Source organism: Sminthopsis crassicaudata, chromosome 1 (genome assembly GCF_048593235.1).
Source record: "Sminthopsis crassicaudata isolate SCR6 chromosome 1, ASM4859323v1, whole genome shotgun sequence".
In the NCBI taxonomy this organism is placed as follows: domain Eukaryota; kingdom Metazoa; phylum Chordata; class Mammalia; order Dasyuromorphia; family Dasyuridae; genus Sminthopsis; species Sminthopsis crassicaudata.
Window position 1 is genome coordinate 333,657,130 of NC_133617.1, and position 18,533 is coordinate 333,675,662.

General features: G+C 33.6%; 1 protein-coding gene and 1 pseudogene across 1 annotated transcript in view; both read left to right on the top strand.

Moving 5' to 3' along the window:
- CTNND2 (catenin delta 2) overlaps positions 1 to 18,533 on the top strand; it is a 1,154,077-nt gene that overhangs the window by 890,887 nt on the left and 244,657 nt on the right.
- Positions 4,789 to 13,917, top strand: LOC141549515 (ADP/ATP translocase 3-like; annotated as a pseudogene).

The window sequence follows — 18,533 nt, forward strand, 5'->3', positions numbered from 1 at the left end:
ATTTCCAGCAATTTTTTTTCTCAAATGAAAAATTTATAATTCAGTTTGGGTTTTTTTTTTTTGCAAATAGTTATCACGAGGACTGCAATACAATATATTCCATAACATTATTTTCTTCTTTAAGCGCCTGTCAGACTTACATTTAGTTTCAATTTTCTTTTGCCTTATAGTTTCAAAAATGTTAAGATTGACATAATTCAGTTTCTCCATTATGTCCACTTGTTCTCGTTGGATAAGAATCTCATCTTTAGACTATTACCAGCTAAGGTAATGTTTGAAGATAGTCTAAAAACTGTAATTCTTCCCATCTTCTGACCTCCTTTAAGTCACTTTACTTCTGCAAAAGCCATAGAAAATAGCATAAGACGGAGAGCCATTTTTTTCTATCTTTCATGAGTTTTCAGGCTCAAAGAATTTATCACTGAGTGACCAATAAATATCCTGGTAAGTAGTCTGTTTTTAATTAGGATGCTCTTCTGAAAATAAATATATGGCTTCACAGAAGACAATTAAAAATTTAATTTTATAACCATTCAATTTGCGTTATCATGAACACTTAACACATCCTAAATGATTTTTTTTTTTTGCTTTTGGAACTTTCTTGTGAACTGCTTGATTTTTCCATGGTTGTTGTTTTGCTCTTTACCTATATAGATTTAGGTCACTTCTACTAGCTCTTTCTTTCTTTCTTAATGATGGTGATTGACTTGTGTCTTATTAAAAGAAAAGGAAATGTGGCATAATGAATTGAGAACTGCAGAAAGATTAGGATGATTTGTCCTGCTTTCAACATATATTGGCTGTGTGATTGTAAGTCCTTTATGCTGTCAATGCTCATAAATAATCATCTAACATTTTAACTGTTAAGGGGCAGATCAATTCTCTGAAAGCCTCCACAACCGAGATCATAACATCTGAAGGAATTGCAGAGCAATCTTTGCTGACACAGGTGTTGCAGACTGAGAATGAGATAAATTGGAGGCAGAGAGAAGAGGAGAGAGGAGAGTGGAGAGTTCAGACAATGCAATAGGTCAAAGAGGTCAAAGAACAGCAACTCCTCTTAGTCTCCTTGTATCATCCTCTCTCAAGAGGAGATCCATTCTGGGTTGTATCTCCAGCAGCCATTGTCAGGTGGCTCCTGTGTATTCTAACAATTAACTGCCTCCTAATCTGCAGTTTCTGTCTTGAGGAATTCCTTGAGTTATTGAAATCATAAACCAGGCCATCTCCTAACCCATCCAATGTGATATCATTTACAAAGCAGAGATGCTTTAGTCAGTCAATCTATAAACAGGCTAGCAAATAAATCTGCCTAAAGTATTTCTGACCATGTCACTCTTCCTATTCAATAAATTTCAGTGACTTTGTCTTATCTGGAAGATAAAATTCCAATCCCTTCATAATCTTCTACTTTTCTAATTTCCATACACCATTCTTCTCTCAATGCACTCTGTAATCCACTGACACTAGCTTCTTTTTCTCTTCCTCCTAAATTATGTTCTGCCTACTTATTAAATACTTTTCCTCCAACTGGTTTGCCTGCTTTTATTTATGCTGTTTTCTCATTTCTACTTCCAGGCTTCCTTCTCTTTTTTCAAGAGCCATCTAAAATACTATCTTCTACAAAGAAGTCTTTCATAACCCCCTTACTTCTCATTCCTTCCCTCTAATGGTTATCTCTAATATATAATATTCCTTGCTTATACATAGTTGTTTGTATAATGTTTTCCCCATGTTAAACTATAAACTTCTTGCCAGCAGAGTCATTTAGCCTTTCTTTATATTAATGATTATCAGAGTGTCTAGAAAATAGTAGGTTCTACTTGTTGACTAGAATTGAGATAGCATCTTATTTCTTATTCATGTGAAGCAAACAACCCTAATTAAAAGCAATTTGTTAGTTATATATTAGATATATATCTACAGAGGTTAATATTACCTTGTCTCCTAATACTTTCATTCATCACAAAAGAAAACCATGTACTACATTGCTTTAATTAAACATATCAAGGTATATGTAAGTTCAGCAAGTTAAGCCAATCACAAGCAAAATGAATAAAGTCTGTATATAAAATAAATTAATCCCGAGAATTACTCCAGTCTACAATATTCAAACAACACATAAAAGATGAATTTAACATAAGTTTTAAGAAATTTAGTATATTCAAGATAAGTTCATATTTCTTCCACTATCTCCTATCCATTACATTGAAAAGAATACTGTGGGAGTTTGACTGTCATGGGGTGTGATGACCAACTTAGTATCCTGGATATCTTAGAATCAACTGGAATTGGGATCAACAAAAGTCCTTGATCTTTATTCTTGGTCAAAATAAGAGGAACGGACACAGGAAACCCCACATCTCCTTTCTTTTTCTCCACCACCAGAAAAGTCACTCCCATTTGGCTTACTCTACCCTCTGATCCCTCTTTTCATTTACTATATATACCCACAGATCAAGCCAGGTCAGAATAGCTGGGCAGGGCCATTCTTCTAGCATATGTTAATAGAATATTGTTCAATTGGTAATTAGCCTCGAGTGCTTGGACCTCAGTACAACTTGGTTTTTAGCCCTTTACAATGGGGGTCATATTTTTCATGATTTGTAAAGTGAAGAATAAGAGTGTTCCTTGTTCCCTTTTAGTTTTGTCATGGTCTACTACTAATTAGTGGTCAATAATGATCAATAAGTCAGACACATTAGTAACTTTAAATGAATCAAAATTCAAGCTATACTGATAAATATAACCATAGAAAAATATTGCCTTTTTGGTATGCAGAGATTGAAATATATTGTATAATATATTTTCACTTATTAGAGCTGACAATGCATAACTGATTTGTGGCTCTACTTTGCCACTCAAGGGTTACAAGTTAATTAAAAACACTTATCCTTAATTATATTTTAGACTTTGCTCTATTTGCTCTACAGTTATCACATGAAAAATTATATTAACTATTGTTCACAAATACAACATGGAAATCCCCACTGACTTCTAGAGGAGAGAAGGGAATTAAAGAATTCCTATTAATGTACTCACAGCTGTTTCTCTCTTTAACAGCTGTTTCTATGCATTATTTCCTTTTTCAGAAAAGAAATATTTAAACTTTCTACCTGTCTTCATGGAAATTTTCCCCAAGGATAAAAAATCCAACCTGATTAAAATACTAGAATCATGATTTAGATATAAATTTAGAGATCATTTGGTCTAGCTTCACTTTAAAAAAAATAAGAAACTGAGGCCCAGAGAAGTTAAATAATTTATTCTGAGTCATATAAGCAACGTATTACAGAGTTGGAATTCAAAGTCAGACTTTTTTGTCCTAAATAGAGACCTTTTTCTGATACATTCTGATATAAGAATTTGCTCTGAAAATATGCAACTGTTTCATTTAGCATCTACCTTTTTCAATTATCCATCTTAAATGATGGAGGCTTTATTTGAAATTCTGGCAAAACTGAGGCATCTGTCTCTGAATCAGATGATTCTATTATTTTAATCAGGTTGGATTTTGTCTTGGGGATAAACTCCATAAAGGCAAGTATATAATTTAAATATTTCTTTTTTTGTTCGCTTTTGTTTCCAATAAGGAACAGCAGTTCATATCTCACACGGACCAGGTTCAATCTTAGCTGCCTCTAAATAGTTCATATGTCTAATTATAGCTCCCTTGGTAATATTAGCATTTAGTCCCTTAACTTTTATACAAATAGAAAAACATTTATTTAAAAGTCACTTAAAGAACAAAGAAGGGATGAATGTTTTAACATGGTTAGTAAAGAAATCTTTATTCCCTATCATTCTCCCTTTCATAATTCCATATATAAATGGCTCATACTCTCCTTCCATATCTCTGTGACAGCAGCTCCTATCCTTCTCCTACATCTCCAATTTCCCATTAGTCTGAGACTTTCATCTGGTAACAGTTCATCCTCACCTCTATGAAAGATAGTTATGAGCCAAAAAATCTGAATATGCTTGACCTTTCATGTCATTTTTCAAGAAACCTCCTGGTAATATTTGTTCATTAATAGGAAGTAAAAATGTATATTTAAAACACCACTGTGATCAGAAAATTAACTTGGATCTTTTGGAATTTTAAAGCAGTTTATCAATTTAATAATGTTCCACAAAAATACTCTGACTATTAGCTTAGTTATTAGAGTGTGTAAACACAGATGTGAAGTTTTATTATCATCTATCAGCTTCATATTGAGCATGATTAGCTATTTATAACTTGAATCTAATGACAATGTGATTGACAAGAAAAGAAACATCACATGATTTTAAAATAAGAGAGGTCTTGGAAACAAGGGACAGTACCAGCAAGGAATCACATAAATAATGAGTGAGTGATACCTTCTTAATAGGTACAAATGATTCAGGAGTGTTAGCTGCCTATTAAAAGGCCTATCCTCTCCATAGTGAGAGAGGCTGTCAGTCCCCTTTCAATATAAAGGTAGCTCTAACAATAATTCTACTAGAACCACAATTATGATATCATCATTTAGCTAGCTAAAGAAATAGCTAGCATGATAAAGATTATTCTTTAAAAATTATCATACTTGCAAATATCAGTTGGAAAGGATCTCAGAAGCAATCTAATGCCAACCTAAAAATTCTATCTAATTTTTGAAGCTCCAGTTTTAAGAAGTGGCTTTTTGTTTGTTTGTTTTTACATTATGCAATTTTTACCCATTAATCCTACTTTTGTTTTCTGGGACCAAGAAGAAAAAAATCTAATTTCTCTTTCTTATGAAAAATCTTCAGATGCTTGATGTTTGAAGCTATAATCTTATATTCATTTTCTAGGTTAAACAAACTGAATTATTTTAATTGAGTCTTACCATTTTTAGTTGTCTTTTATATTCTCTCCATTTTACCAATGGCTCTCCTAGACTGTACCCCCAGAAATTAATGCAATATTCCAGATTTGTTGTGACCAGAAAACATCTGGATATTATATTCAATATTAATTGTTGTGTTCAACCCAATCCCATTTGGGGTTTTCTTGGCAAGGATATTGGTCTGATTTACCATTCCCTTTTCCAGCTCATTTTAAAGATGAGAAAAATCAAGGCAAACAGGGTAAAATGACCTGTCACACATCTCTTAAGAATCTGAGGTCAGATTTGAACTTAGGAAGATGTCTTCCTGACTGCAGACCTAGCACATTATCCACTGTGCCACATAGCTGCATTGGTCACTAGACCTTTCAATGTGCCCATAAGAATATACTAATTTTGTTGAATGTGATAGTTCATTGCTGATTTGTTTCGAGAATGCAATTAATTAATACAATTAGTGGACATCCAGGTGGTACAGTTTATAGAGTATTGGCCCTGGAGTTCAAATCTGGCCTCAAACAGTTATTAATTGTGTAGACCTGAGCAAGTCATTTTTGTCTCAGTTTCAAATGTTTCAGCACCTCACATCGACCATTTCTGTTCTCTTTTTATCCAGTCCAGAGATAATCCATTTTTGCAAAGAAAGTGGAAACAAAATGAGAATTGAGCCAAAGTAATACTATTTGGCCTATAAAATTGGTGGTATTGTCCATGGATTCTCATTTTACCTGCTTTCTCACTTGCTCGTTTATCCTTGAAGTTAGAATGAGTCCTTGCTAACACAGATGTGCACAAATGTGTGTATTTGTTCTTATCTCTGGAAATCTGCTCCAACAATTACTACTCCTCTTTCATCTTATTGGCAATTTCAATCAATGAACATTTATTAAGAGCCTGCTATGTTTTAGGCACTGTGACTTTTAGGATCCCCTTTCTCATGAGCTGACAAATAAGCTTATTTAACCAAATCTAAGAGGGGGGGAAACAAAAACAAAAACAACCCTTCTCGTAGTTCTAAACTGTTATATTATCTCTCTTTTTCCTTTCACTGTTAATTTTTAGGAAAATGTCATTTTTTGTTTTTTTTAAGAAAATGTAGTTTATGTGTTTCTTTCACTTCCTCACCATCCGCCCGCTCTCCTATAAACTGTTCAAGCTAGTTTCCAATTCTTCTACTCTGTTGAAATGCTTTTCCTCAAACTTTTTCTCAGGTTTCATGCTCCATGACCTTACAAAATTCAACAATGTTGAATATCCTGTTCTCTTTATTTTCTTCTCTTGGTTTTTCTAATAGTGCTCATGTCTGATTATTCTGTCAATCTGACAGCTCCTTCTCAATATTTGTTACTGGCTTCTTCTAGCATTTTAGTCTTCTCTGAAACCTTGCCTTCTCCTTTTTTTTCCTCCACACTCTCTTTTTTAGAAATTTCATCACACATCTTTAATTAACACCTCCATGTAGATAACACTTAGATCTATATCTCTCACCCTGCCTCTTCCCTGAGTTTGAGTAACTTTTCTCACTGATCTATCTGAAGGTCCTGTTGGCAACTCTCCCTAAATATGTCCAATGCTGAATTCTCAAAAATAATAGTTCTAAATTTACTTGGGGCAGCTAAGAGGTACCAGAATGTATAGAATGCCAAGCCTGGAATCAGGAAGACTCCTCTTCCTGACTTCAAATCCACTTTTAGACAATTAGTAGCTGTGTAACTCTGGGCAAGTGACTTCACTCTGTCTCAGTTCATCAACTGTATAATGAGCTAGTGAAGCCAAGAATACTTTAAATGGGTTTGCAAAAGAGTCAGATGTGACTGAAAACAACAAATTTACTGTTGGAGTTTATGGCGTCAGCACTCTCCCAATTATGAAGGCTCAAAAAGTTGGAGTAATTTGTTGGTTTTTTCCTATCCTTTGCTCCCCAATTCTAATCAGCCGCCAGGTTTTGTCAAATATATCTCAGTTGCCCCTCTGTATCTTCAATATATATATGTCCATTTCTACTGCCAATTCAATAACTGTAATTCAGACCATCATTACCTTTCACTTAGACTATGATAATGGCTTCCTAATTTTCTCACTGCCTTCAGAATCTCTTTTCTTTCCTCTAACCTCTATATTACTGTTAGAATAATCTTTAACTTATAGTTATAAGTCTTTAATTCACAGATATAATTATGTTGCTGCCCTATTTAGAAATCTATACTGGCCCAAAATGGCCAACTAAAGAAAATACAAACTCAGAATTTTCCATTGAAAATTCTCTATAATCTGACTATAATGTACCTTTAAAGTTGTATATTTAAAATTCCCCTTTATACTTTCTGCACATAAACCAAACTGGACTACTAAGCATTTCCCAGTGTCATCTCATCCGGACCTCTCCAGAATCCTTCTCTTTGGGGCCCAGTTCAGGTGGCATTTTGTTTATAATGCCTTTTCTTATTTTGGGAGATGATCTTTCCCTTTATAAATCTATCAAGACTCCTTCCTTCTGCAGTGAACTAAATCATTTCTTTTTGTGTACATTATGGTTTTTTATTTATATGTTTAATTCTTCTATCTCAAGATAAGGTCCTTGAGCTTAAAAAGTTTATTGTTTTTCTTCTTCCCAATATCTAACCTAATGCCTTGTCCATCCATATGTAGGGATAAAGACTAGAACTTTGACTTTCACTAGAGTAGATAAGAAAACTCCCTCTATTTGTAGACTTAGAGAGTTTCATAGAACACTGAAAACTTAGTAACTTGCCCAGAATCCCACTATTTAGTTACCTCACAAATATTTTTGAATCATTTTTTTGCCCTCTTGTAAAAGTGAGTTTAGCCTCAGACTGATTTTGATGATACTCATTCATTGTTTCTTATTAGATATATCCTTATTTTGGAAAGACATATGAATTTTCAATATTTTTCCATTAGGATAAGCCAGAAAAGTGTGGCAACATTGTAAGCATTGTGACAAACTCTGCTACATTTCTTTGTGGTTCATGAACTACAAAATCATTCCTAATTTTGTATCCTATATTGGGAGGTATAGAACATCAAATTTATTTATTGTTCTTTTTGGTACCTGGGTTCTTTATAGGAGAATGATTTGAAATTATCTTCAGATTGTACTCCACTTAAAAGATATCAAACCCTTCTAATGGGAAGAAATCAACCTGTTAGTAGATATATAATATCTACAACAAACCTCAGCAATGTCTGAGTTGCAAATCTGAAATCCTCCTTTAAAACTAAATGTCTCATTTCAAGCTCATAAGAATTTTAATTAGGAATGAGATAAATAATTATATTATTATTTTTAAATATTTAAATATTTTATTTTCCCCAATTAAATATAAAACAGTTTCTTTTACATTTGTTTTTAAAATTTTGAATTCCAGATTATCCCCCTTCTATCACACCCCCATTGAAAAGGCCCAAGTGAAATTGTACAAAACAAGAAATAATTATTAACCAATTAATGTATGGCAGTAACAGGTTTTTTCCCCCTTTTTATTTCTTCAGCCAAATCTTAGGTTTTAAGGGACATCTCTTACCTAGCCCAAAGAATTTACCCCTCCCAGACTATTTTATCTAGGTGAAATTCTTCCCTAATCCCACTATTGTTCTATTCTGCCAAATAATGGTGGAGAATGGGCTTCTTTATCTAGATTGTTCCCAGGGTTGTGACCTGATTGTGAAGATAAGTCTCTTGGTCCAAGAGTGACATCAGAGTCACATTCCAAGCCCCTTATTAGAATATTATTTGAATAATATTCATTCTCTAATTAGTTATTAATCAGAGTTGATTTCTGCCTTTTGGAAACACTCACTCTTCCAAGGATATATTAAGTGTTCAATGACCCCTAAGAGTCATCTTTGGCTTCCAAGATTCCCACTGACTTCATTTTACTACCTCTGTATTCCATATAAGTCTGATTAATTATTTCCATGAAATCAAATTCTTTAATCACTAATTGCTGAATTTCCCTGATTCCAGGCCTGTCGCTCTATCCACTGTGCCATCTAAGCTGCTGTGGGAACACTTTGATAATAGTTTAATATCTCCTTATATTTTTTGAACAACAATTCCCTCGACCATTTTTGTTCTACATTTTCTGATTTGAAGATAGTTCTTATTAGAGAAGTTAGAAATTTCAAAAAGGATCGAGGAATTCTGTTTTCTCTGTCATCTGTTTCTTTTCAAGAAGAAACATGTTCAAATCTCATATTTTCTGATAAATCTCTCTCGAAAATCTTTTTCTTTGATAAAAGGATTTTCAGGGTTTAAAGGAATTATGGTCAAGAGTCTGCTTGCTTAAGAAGACTTCATTTCTTTCTAGCTGAATGACTGCTAATTGTTTATACCTGGGCATATTAACAGAGGATAACAGGTCCCAGAAAGGCATAAACAAGCTGGCTTCTGACAAGGCTCAATGTCAAACAGATGGCTTGATATTACATTTCGCCTAGAGTTTCTTGGCTAAGTCTGGAGTACCACTTGAAATGAAAGAGGATGTGTTCTATCCCTCCTTACTCTTCACTTGTTTCAAATACGTCTAGAATCTTTCATATTGTTCTTATAAAGAGAAAACTTGATATGGGGCATACAGATCTGACCTTGGAAAAAGACCTTGGTTCAAGTCCTGTAACCACAGACAAGTCACTTAACAGTGCCCAAATAAAATAAAACATAAATAAAATTATATTTTAATAACAAATTACAAAAAAAATAAAAAAATAAATATATAAAATTACTAAAAAAATAAATATAACAAATTACTATGCACCAAACAAGGATACTTGTGTTTACATTAATGATCCCTATAATTATTTGAATTTGACTTCACTGATCTAAATAACTCTACAAAATAATATACAGGTGAATTCAAATACTACATCAAGGAAGAAAATTCCTTTATTAAGGATTCCTTACTCTGAGAAAATCAGACAAAAAGTTCTTAGTAAAAGTTTCAGTCAATATAACTTTTAGTCTTCCTGAAATAATTATTTTGCTATTATTTCCTATTTTATTTTCTCCTTTCATATTTTTTGCATGTCATGTCCTTTGAAAATCTAAGCTCACTTGAGAGCTTCCTATGTAGCACATTGTTCTCTAAAAATTCCCTTCTTTAGTGGCAGAATTATTTGCTACTGTATTATCAATATTGGTTTTTAGAACCTTGAATTAATTTAAACCATTATTTTTCTTAACCTTTGGAAATTTAAAATCTGTACGTCTGACTGTCAAAATTTTTCTTCTTTTGCTATTATAAATTAAAAGATGGTATAGTCAAGTATTCCTCAAGATTAGTCACTTTCAACTTCCTTTTCTTTTAATGATCAGAATTAAATCCAAGCGATTTCTACTAATCTCTCAATTGAAATTGTCAAACACAGAAGTCAAGAATCTATCAGTTACTCTGCTAAAGTCCTGATAATTCATATGTATCAATACTACCATATTTCTTTTCATTTTGTGATTCCTTTGAAAATATCACTTGTCAAGACAATTAGAAAAACAGCATATTGTAGTCAGAAGAAAGGACATTCGGCAGGCAATAAGTTCCTCAGCTTTTGATGCACTCTCTACTGCTCCTGCAATTCCAAAACCTTCCTCCTCTATAACTATGAAAGAACAGACCATCTTCTCTGCCAAGGACTTCTTGGCTGTTAGCATAGCTGCTGCTATCTACAGATTGTGGTGGCCCCAATGGAAAGAGTCAAGCTATTATTGCAGGTGCAGCACACAAGTAAACAAATTGCTGCAGATAAGCAGTACAAAGATATAATGTATCATTCTAGTTCCAAAAGAACAGGGGGTGCTTTCCTTCTGGCAGGTTAACTTAGCAAATGTCATCAAATAATTTCCAACCCATGCCCTTAACTTTGCCTTTAAGGGTAAGTATAAGCAGGTAGTTTGGGGAATAAAATAAGCACTCACAACTGGAGGTATTTTAGTGGCAATTTTGCTTCTGGAGCACTTCTCTCTGTTTTGTCTACTCACTGGATTTTGCATAGCTTAATAGCCAGTGCTGGTAAATCTGGTACTGAGAGAATTCAAGAACTGGGCAAGTCTGGTGAAATTCGTGGCTTATATCAAGTTTCAATGTTTCAGTGCAGGATATCATTATCTGTAGAGCAACCTACTTTAAGATCTATGATGCAGCAAAAGGAATGCTTCCAGATCTGAAGAACACTCATATTGTGATAGGTTGGACAATTGTACAAACGTGAGTGCTATGGCAGTTGTGCTCTCCTACCCCTTTGATAAAGTAAGGCAGTCTAGGCACAAAGAAACTGATATCATGGACACTGGGACAATTGACTGCTGAAGGAAGATTGCTAAAGATGAAGGTGGCAAAGATTTCTTGAGGGGTACCTGGTCCAGTGTCTTTAGAGGAATGGCTAGAGCTTTCATGCTTGTCTTGTAGGATAAATTGAAGAAAGTAATCTTGGTACATCCTAACTAAAAAAAACCGGAACTAGTGGATATAGATCATGTAGAATACTTAACCATATTTTGAACCACTGACCAAGAAATTCCAGTTGTTTTGGGTTTTGTTTGTTTGTTTGTTTGTTTTTGTTTTTATCTAGACCAGATCATGTTTGTAGAGGAGCCTGGAAAAGCTCTTAAAAATGGGACTCATTTATTGTGATCCATATTCACACAGTGGAACTGATATTGATTCAGTATATTGATTCTGTTGATTTGGGGGGAAATAAGTTACTGTGGGTCCAAGGAAGCAGATGAACTTAAACCATATACTTTATGTGACTTTATAAGACCACAAATTTGGGTTTAATTATTTGTTTAAAAAAAAAAATCATATCTCCCTGTAGTGTTCTGGTTGGTTTTCTGGAGGTCTCTAGACCAGCCTTCATTTCAGTAGATTAATCACCACAAGAATAGCCTGGTGTTAAAGTGTAAATTCTTTATTGTCTCCTTGCCTGGGGCCCCAGGCTAACTTGGTTTCTGTGGAGGAAATGCAAGAGGACAGGCCAGCCGTCACAATGGTGTGAGATGGAGTGAATCTCTTTCCTTGGCTCCCAGAGCTTGAGCTCCAGGCTCCAGTCCTCTGTCTTCTCTGAATCTGACCCTGGCTGAGTTTGTCTCAGCTTACATGCTCTATTATAATTAGATCATTTATAGTATGCTGAGTATAAACCAATCTATATCACTAGGGAACCATTATTTGTGGTAAGATTAAATCAATCATACTTAACTTAGAGAACTATTTATCGCCATGCTAAACTAGATAACCATTGTTTTATCAATTCCGCTGAGTTAGCTCCTTGTAAGAATCCTTGTTTCAAGTACAGAGTTCTGGCCCATAACATCTCCCAATTGTACTTAAGCACTATATGCATTATTTTGCACAGCTAAGTATTTGGCAGTTATGATTATCTGTATTGGGCATGCTGCTGTAAAATATTAATATACAGAAGACTTTTTTTTTAAAAGAAGAAAAAGAAAGGACATTTAAATTAAAATCAAAAGATCAATATTTGAGTCCTGATACTGTTACTTAATAGCTGTATAGCTATAGACAAATCACAATCTCTCTCATAATTTTCCCATTGTAAAATGATAATGTATAGTAATGCTTGCAGTGTTTTCTCCATACAATTAAAGGGAAGACCCTTTAAAAGTTGTAAAGTGTTACATGTAATACAGTGGAAGGAGCTCTGGAAACTAAAGACAGGTTCAGATCCTACTCAGTATCCTCTTCTTCATCATGTCCATATGCTTACTTTAGCTTTTTTTGATCTTCCTTGGTCTGCTCAAAATCTTTGTATTCTTTTTGGTTGGGCACCTCTCCCATTCCTGTCTTATGTAGAAATCCTTAATCTTTCCTAATAAACCAGAAGATAGAGAGGTATTGCTCAAGCCTTTTACCTCTTCAGGAAGTTGGGTCCTCATTTATTGTACTTAGTTCATGAGTGCCTCAGGCAGGAAGACAAATGGCACAAATCATGCAAGTCATTGGATTTCAAGTGCAGCTCTTGGCTTATCCTAGAAACTTTAGGCAAAATATAATGTCAAGCCATCTATTTGACAGGAGCCTCCAAGTCAGAAGTCTTGTTTATGCCTTTCAGGGACCCTGTTTTCCTCTGCTAATATACCCAGGTATAAACAATTAGCAGTCATTCAGCTAGAGAAAGAAAGGAAGTCTCCTTAAGCAGAGAGACTCTTGACCATAATTCCTTTAAACCTTGAAAATCCTTTTACTAAAGAAGAGGGTAGTCAAGAAAGGTTTATCAGAAAAAAGATGAGATTTGCACAGGACTTTGAAGTATTAGTAAAAATTAAATAAACACTTAGAAGGACAATCACAATCTTTTTTAATGGCTATTCCATACCACTATCCTAACTACAAATACTAAAAACTTATCTGCTATAATGATAACAATAATTACATTTAAATAGAATGATGCACTACTTGACATTTAAACATAAAACTTAAATAAAGTTTGAAGATTATGTTCATGAATTCCATAAAAAGTCTATTCAACATTCTGGTTCATTTCTTTAAATCTCATATTAAAAATTCTATTCTGATGAGAATACAGGAAGAAAGAAGCATTTATTAAGCACCTACCATGCACCAGGAACTGTGCTACTCACTTTCAAATATTATCTTATTGGATCCTCACTCTAACAGTGGGGAGGTAGGTGCTAATATTATCTCAGATTTTACAGATACACTGGAGTAGATAGAGGCAAAGTGATTTGTCCACTAGAAAATATTTGAGGTTGGATTCGAATTTAGGTTTCCTAACTCTAGACCAGTTCTCTACCAGCTGTACTACTTACCTGTCTTGATGATGATCAAAGGTTGCGCTAGAAGAGTATTCTCCACAGAGAAAGCTTTTTCAATATGGACCCACTGACAGACTGTGTTTTTCTGAGGACAGATTAGATGAATATAGAGAGGCTAATTACCCGAAGGCAGCCAGAAGAAACATTGATTAGGAAAGAAGTAAACTGAAATTAGCAAAAGAACGCATCAAACAAAAGGAAGATGAGTAAATTATGCTAATGGACATTTGTAGAAAGGTTGATATTCCCCTAAGAGACTACAGTGTTTTTAATTTCTATATAATTTTCATTATCTTTAAAAAAAAAAAAAAAAATATATATATATATATATATATATATATATTACATATTATATTTTACAAAAAATTCAATTCTTGAGAGTTTAGCATTTAATATATTTTAATTATACTATACAATTAATAGTTTTATTTTTTCTCACTGGTAAGAAATTGTTAACTTCAAATATATGAATGTGATAAATTCAATTTGAAATAGACCAGAAACAGGAGTTCCAAAGCTTAGGCTTTATTACCCAATAAAGTCCCCCTTTCAGCTCTTTAGGATAGGATATAGTCCCTCTTTGCATAATATTTCCCTGCTACTCAACAGATAAATGGATTACATGTGTTCAGCCTATTCAACAATACCTCAAAAAGTCATTTTTATCAATTGTGTAATTTTACCTCAAGGAGTAATGCCGTATGTCACATAGCATTTAAATAAGCAAGATTGTCACTTTTCCTAAATTGTTTTCTGAAAATCCTATTATGTTTTTGCATTCCACTCATATTACCCTTTTCTACATTATGCATGCCTTACAACTCTCAGGTTATATAGTTCCTACTCTGATTCAGGAATATAGAAAATAAGTGACTTTATCCCCTGATAAAATTTGTTCTACTATCACAAAATGTGTTCCATAATGTTCAAGTATATATTCACCTTCAGTTGTCCTCATTCAACCAAAGGATAGTTCTAAAACAGAAGCTTTTAAAGGAATAATTATCTTTTTTTTCCCTTTTGCTCATATGCCAACTCAGTCAGATGCTAAGTCTAATCAATTCTACTTTTGTAGTATTCATTCATTTCATTCTTTCCATTTCTACTTCATTTGCTCTGGTCCTCTCTTTTCTATTAATAGAATTGTCCTAACTGGACTTTCTACCCAGAGTTTCTCTCCAAAGTTTTAAGTGTGCACAATGATCTCCTGATTCTTCTCCCGCTTAAATCAGTTCATATAGACCCTGCTTTGTTTTTTTTTTCTTTTCTGAAACTACCTCCTCATCTTTTTATATTACAATAATATTCTATCACAATCATATGCTATAATTTGTTCAGCCATGGATGATCATCCTCTGAATTTCCAGTTCTTTGCTACAAATAAAAAGAGCTGCTATAAATACTTTTTATAAATATAGGTCCTTTTCCTTCTATTTCTTTGGAGTTTAGAGCTAATAGTGGTATTTCTGAATCAAAGAAAATGTAAAATTTTATAGCTTTTTGGGCATAGTTCCAAATTGCTCTTCAGAATGGCTCGATCAATTCACAATTCCACTAGTAATTTTTTCTCATCTTTTCTAGCATTTGTCACTTTTGAGAGGTATGAGGTAGTACTTCAGAGTTGTTTTAATTGCCTTTCTCTAATCAATAATGATTTAGAGCACTTTTTTTCAAATGATTATAGTTAGCTTTAATTTCTTCTTCTGACAACTTTTTATATCTTTTGACCATTTATTAATTGGTGAATGGTTTTTATATTTATAAGTTATATTTATAAATATGACTCAATTCCTACAAATTTGAGAAATGAGGTCTTTATCAGAAAAACTTTCTGTAAGTATTTTTATGTTACTTCATTATCTTTGATACCTTTCAGCAAAATATAATTTCCTTAATTATCTCTTTTAATTTGATCTATTTTTGCTTTGTCTTAGATTATGAATACTTTCTTTTTTTACTTCAGCTAAAACAGATTTTCTATTCCAAGTGTTTTCTTGGAAACAACATATTTTTGGATTCTGGTTTCTAATTCATTCTGCTATCCATTTCCATTTCATAGGTGATTTCATCCCATTTATATTCCTAGTAATGATTATTATGTATTTCCCTCCATCTTATTTTTTTTATACTTCTCTTTGTTTTTATCCTGCCCCTTCTTAAAAGCCTGTTTTGCTTTTAACCACAATTCTCTTATGTTGCTTCTTTTGTTATCTTCCCCCTTCCTAATTTTCATGCCCTTCCTCTCCCCCTCCCTCTGCCTCTATTTCCCTATTTGGTAAGACAGATTTTTGTACCCAAATATATGTGTGTATTTGTACTCTTTCAGTGGGGGTGTTCAGGAAGACTAACACCTCTGAATGAGGGCTTGACAAGCTTTTTTCAGGACAGCTCATCCATCTTTGGTTTCTAGCTGATTCAACCAATTCTTGTCTATGTTTTCAAGAAAGTGTAGTATACACAAAAGCTACTCCCTGGCAAACTACCTTGGCAGACAGACTAAAATCAGTTAAGGGGAACTGACAGGCTTTCAAATCTGTTGGTGACTTAGGGGAATGTATGCCCCAAACTTATGAAGACTTTTTCCTGGTAGAATAGACAGACAAAAATTATTTATTCTAGCTGCCATGAAGGCAGCTGAAGTAGACAGTGTGGAGTACTTAGCACCTGCTCAATCATTAAAGACACTTAAGTCACCCACTGCATTCTGGGCTATCATCTGTTATCTTGACATTTATATTGCCCTTGAACTTCAATGAGTTAGGAAAGAGTGATGCTGAAGACTTGGTGTAACTCTGCCTCACTTAACTACAGTAATTCACATGCAAGTCAAGACCTCACCTCATGATGTCATTGATCTTTTTTGAAAATGAAAAATTGGGGCAGCTAGATAGAGCAGTGAATAGAGCTCCAGCCCTGAAGTCAGGAGGACTTGAGCTCAAATGTGCCCTCAGACATTTAACACTTCTTAGCTGTTTGACCTTGGGCAAGTCACTTAACCCCAATTGACTCAGCCAAAAATAATAATAATAATTCTTTGAATCAATTCTGATGAAAATACCATTCCATCCCTCTACAATAAAAGCTCTTTTTATGTACCTCTTTTAGGTGAGAAAATTTCCCCCATTATTTCTCTCCCTTTCCCTTTTTCCCAATGGATCCCTCTTTCTCATCTTTTCATTTTTCAAAAGGGAAGGAAGAGATTATCCCAATATAATTGATTCATGTCTATACAGACATTTTCTAACTGTCTAATAATGATAAGTTCTTAGGAGTTATAAGTATCATCTTCCCATATAAGAATATAAATAGTTTAACTTTATTGAATCCCTTATGATTACTAGTTTGTATTTATCTTTTTATAGTTCTCTTGAGTCTCTTGTTTGAATGTCAATTTTTCTGTTCAGTTCTACTCTTTTCATCAGAAATTCTTGGAAGTCCTCTATTTCATTAAATATCCGTTTTTCCCCTGGGAGGATAATACTATTCTGCTGGGTAGAATATGTTTTGATTGCAATCTTAATCCCTTGCCTTTCAGAATATCATATTCCAAGTCCTTTGTTCCTTAACATGGAAGCTGCTAAATCTTGAGTGGTTCTTGATTATGGCTCCATGATGTTTAAATTGTTTCTTTCTGACTGCTTGAAGTATTTTCTCTTTAACCTGGGATTGACCTGACCTCTGCAATTTGTCTGCAATGTTCCTAGAAGTTTTTATTTTGGGATCTTTTTAGGGGATGATTGGAGGATTCTTTCAATTTCTATTTTACTCTCTGAATGTAAGATATTAGGGCACATGACTGTTGTAATTTCTTTAACTATGAAATATAGGCTATTGTTTGTTTGGGATTTTTTTAATCATAGCTTTCAGATAGTATGACAATTCTCAAATTATGTCTCCTTAATCTATTTTTGAGAGTAGTTGTTTTTCCAAAGAAATATTTAATATTCTCTTCATTTTTTCTTATTCTTTTGACTTTGTGTCTTAATGTTTCATGTAGTCATTACCTTCACTTGCTTATTCTAATTTTTAAGGATTTTTTTTTCTTCAGTGAGGTTTTGTGCCTCTTTTTTCTCTCTAGACAATTCTGTCTTTTCAGGAATTCTTTTCTTCAGTGAATTTTTATGCATCTTTAACCATTCCAATTATGGTTTTTTGTAAAGGGCTAAAGTTCTTAAAAGGTGTGCTTGAATCCAGACAATCAAGCACTTAAGCCAGACTCACTTTGCAACAGGAACAGGAGAAAGGAGGTTGGTGGTGAGCTTGTGGCAGTTGTATACATCTCCTTCACTTCTCCCCCTGAAGACCAAGGACTTTTGTTTATCCTGACTCTGGCTGATCCTGAGGCCTCCAGGGAGCTAGCTCGGACTTCACAATTAAGTTGTTCTTCAGTATTTTTGTGTTTCTTTTACCAACTCATTAATTCTCTTTGTAAATTCTTGTATCATCCTCACTGATTTTTTTTTCTCTACCACTTTTATCTCTTTTTTGAACTCTTCTATGAATTCTCTCTCTCTCTCTCTCTTTTTTTTTTACTTTTTTAAAAATTTATTTATTTTATTCTAAAAGAAATAAATCCAGGAATTCCAACTCTTCCTTGAATTCTTACTGAGCCTAGATTTAATTAAGCATTTTTCTTTTAAACTTTGCTTGTAGCTATTTTTACTTTGCTGTTCCCTTTTGCATAGCTTTTTATGGTCAAGTTATTTTGTTGTTATTGTTGTTATTTGCTCATTTTCTCAGCCTATTTCTTCACTTTGAACTTTATATTAAATTTGGGTTTTGTTCCCCTAATGATGAGGAGGCACTGTTTCAAACTTCAGACTCTTTTGTACTATTACTTACAGAGCTAATTCTGGTGTACTGCTGTTCCT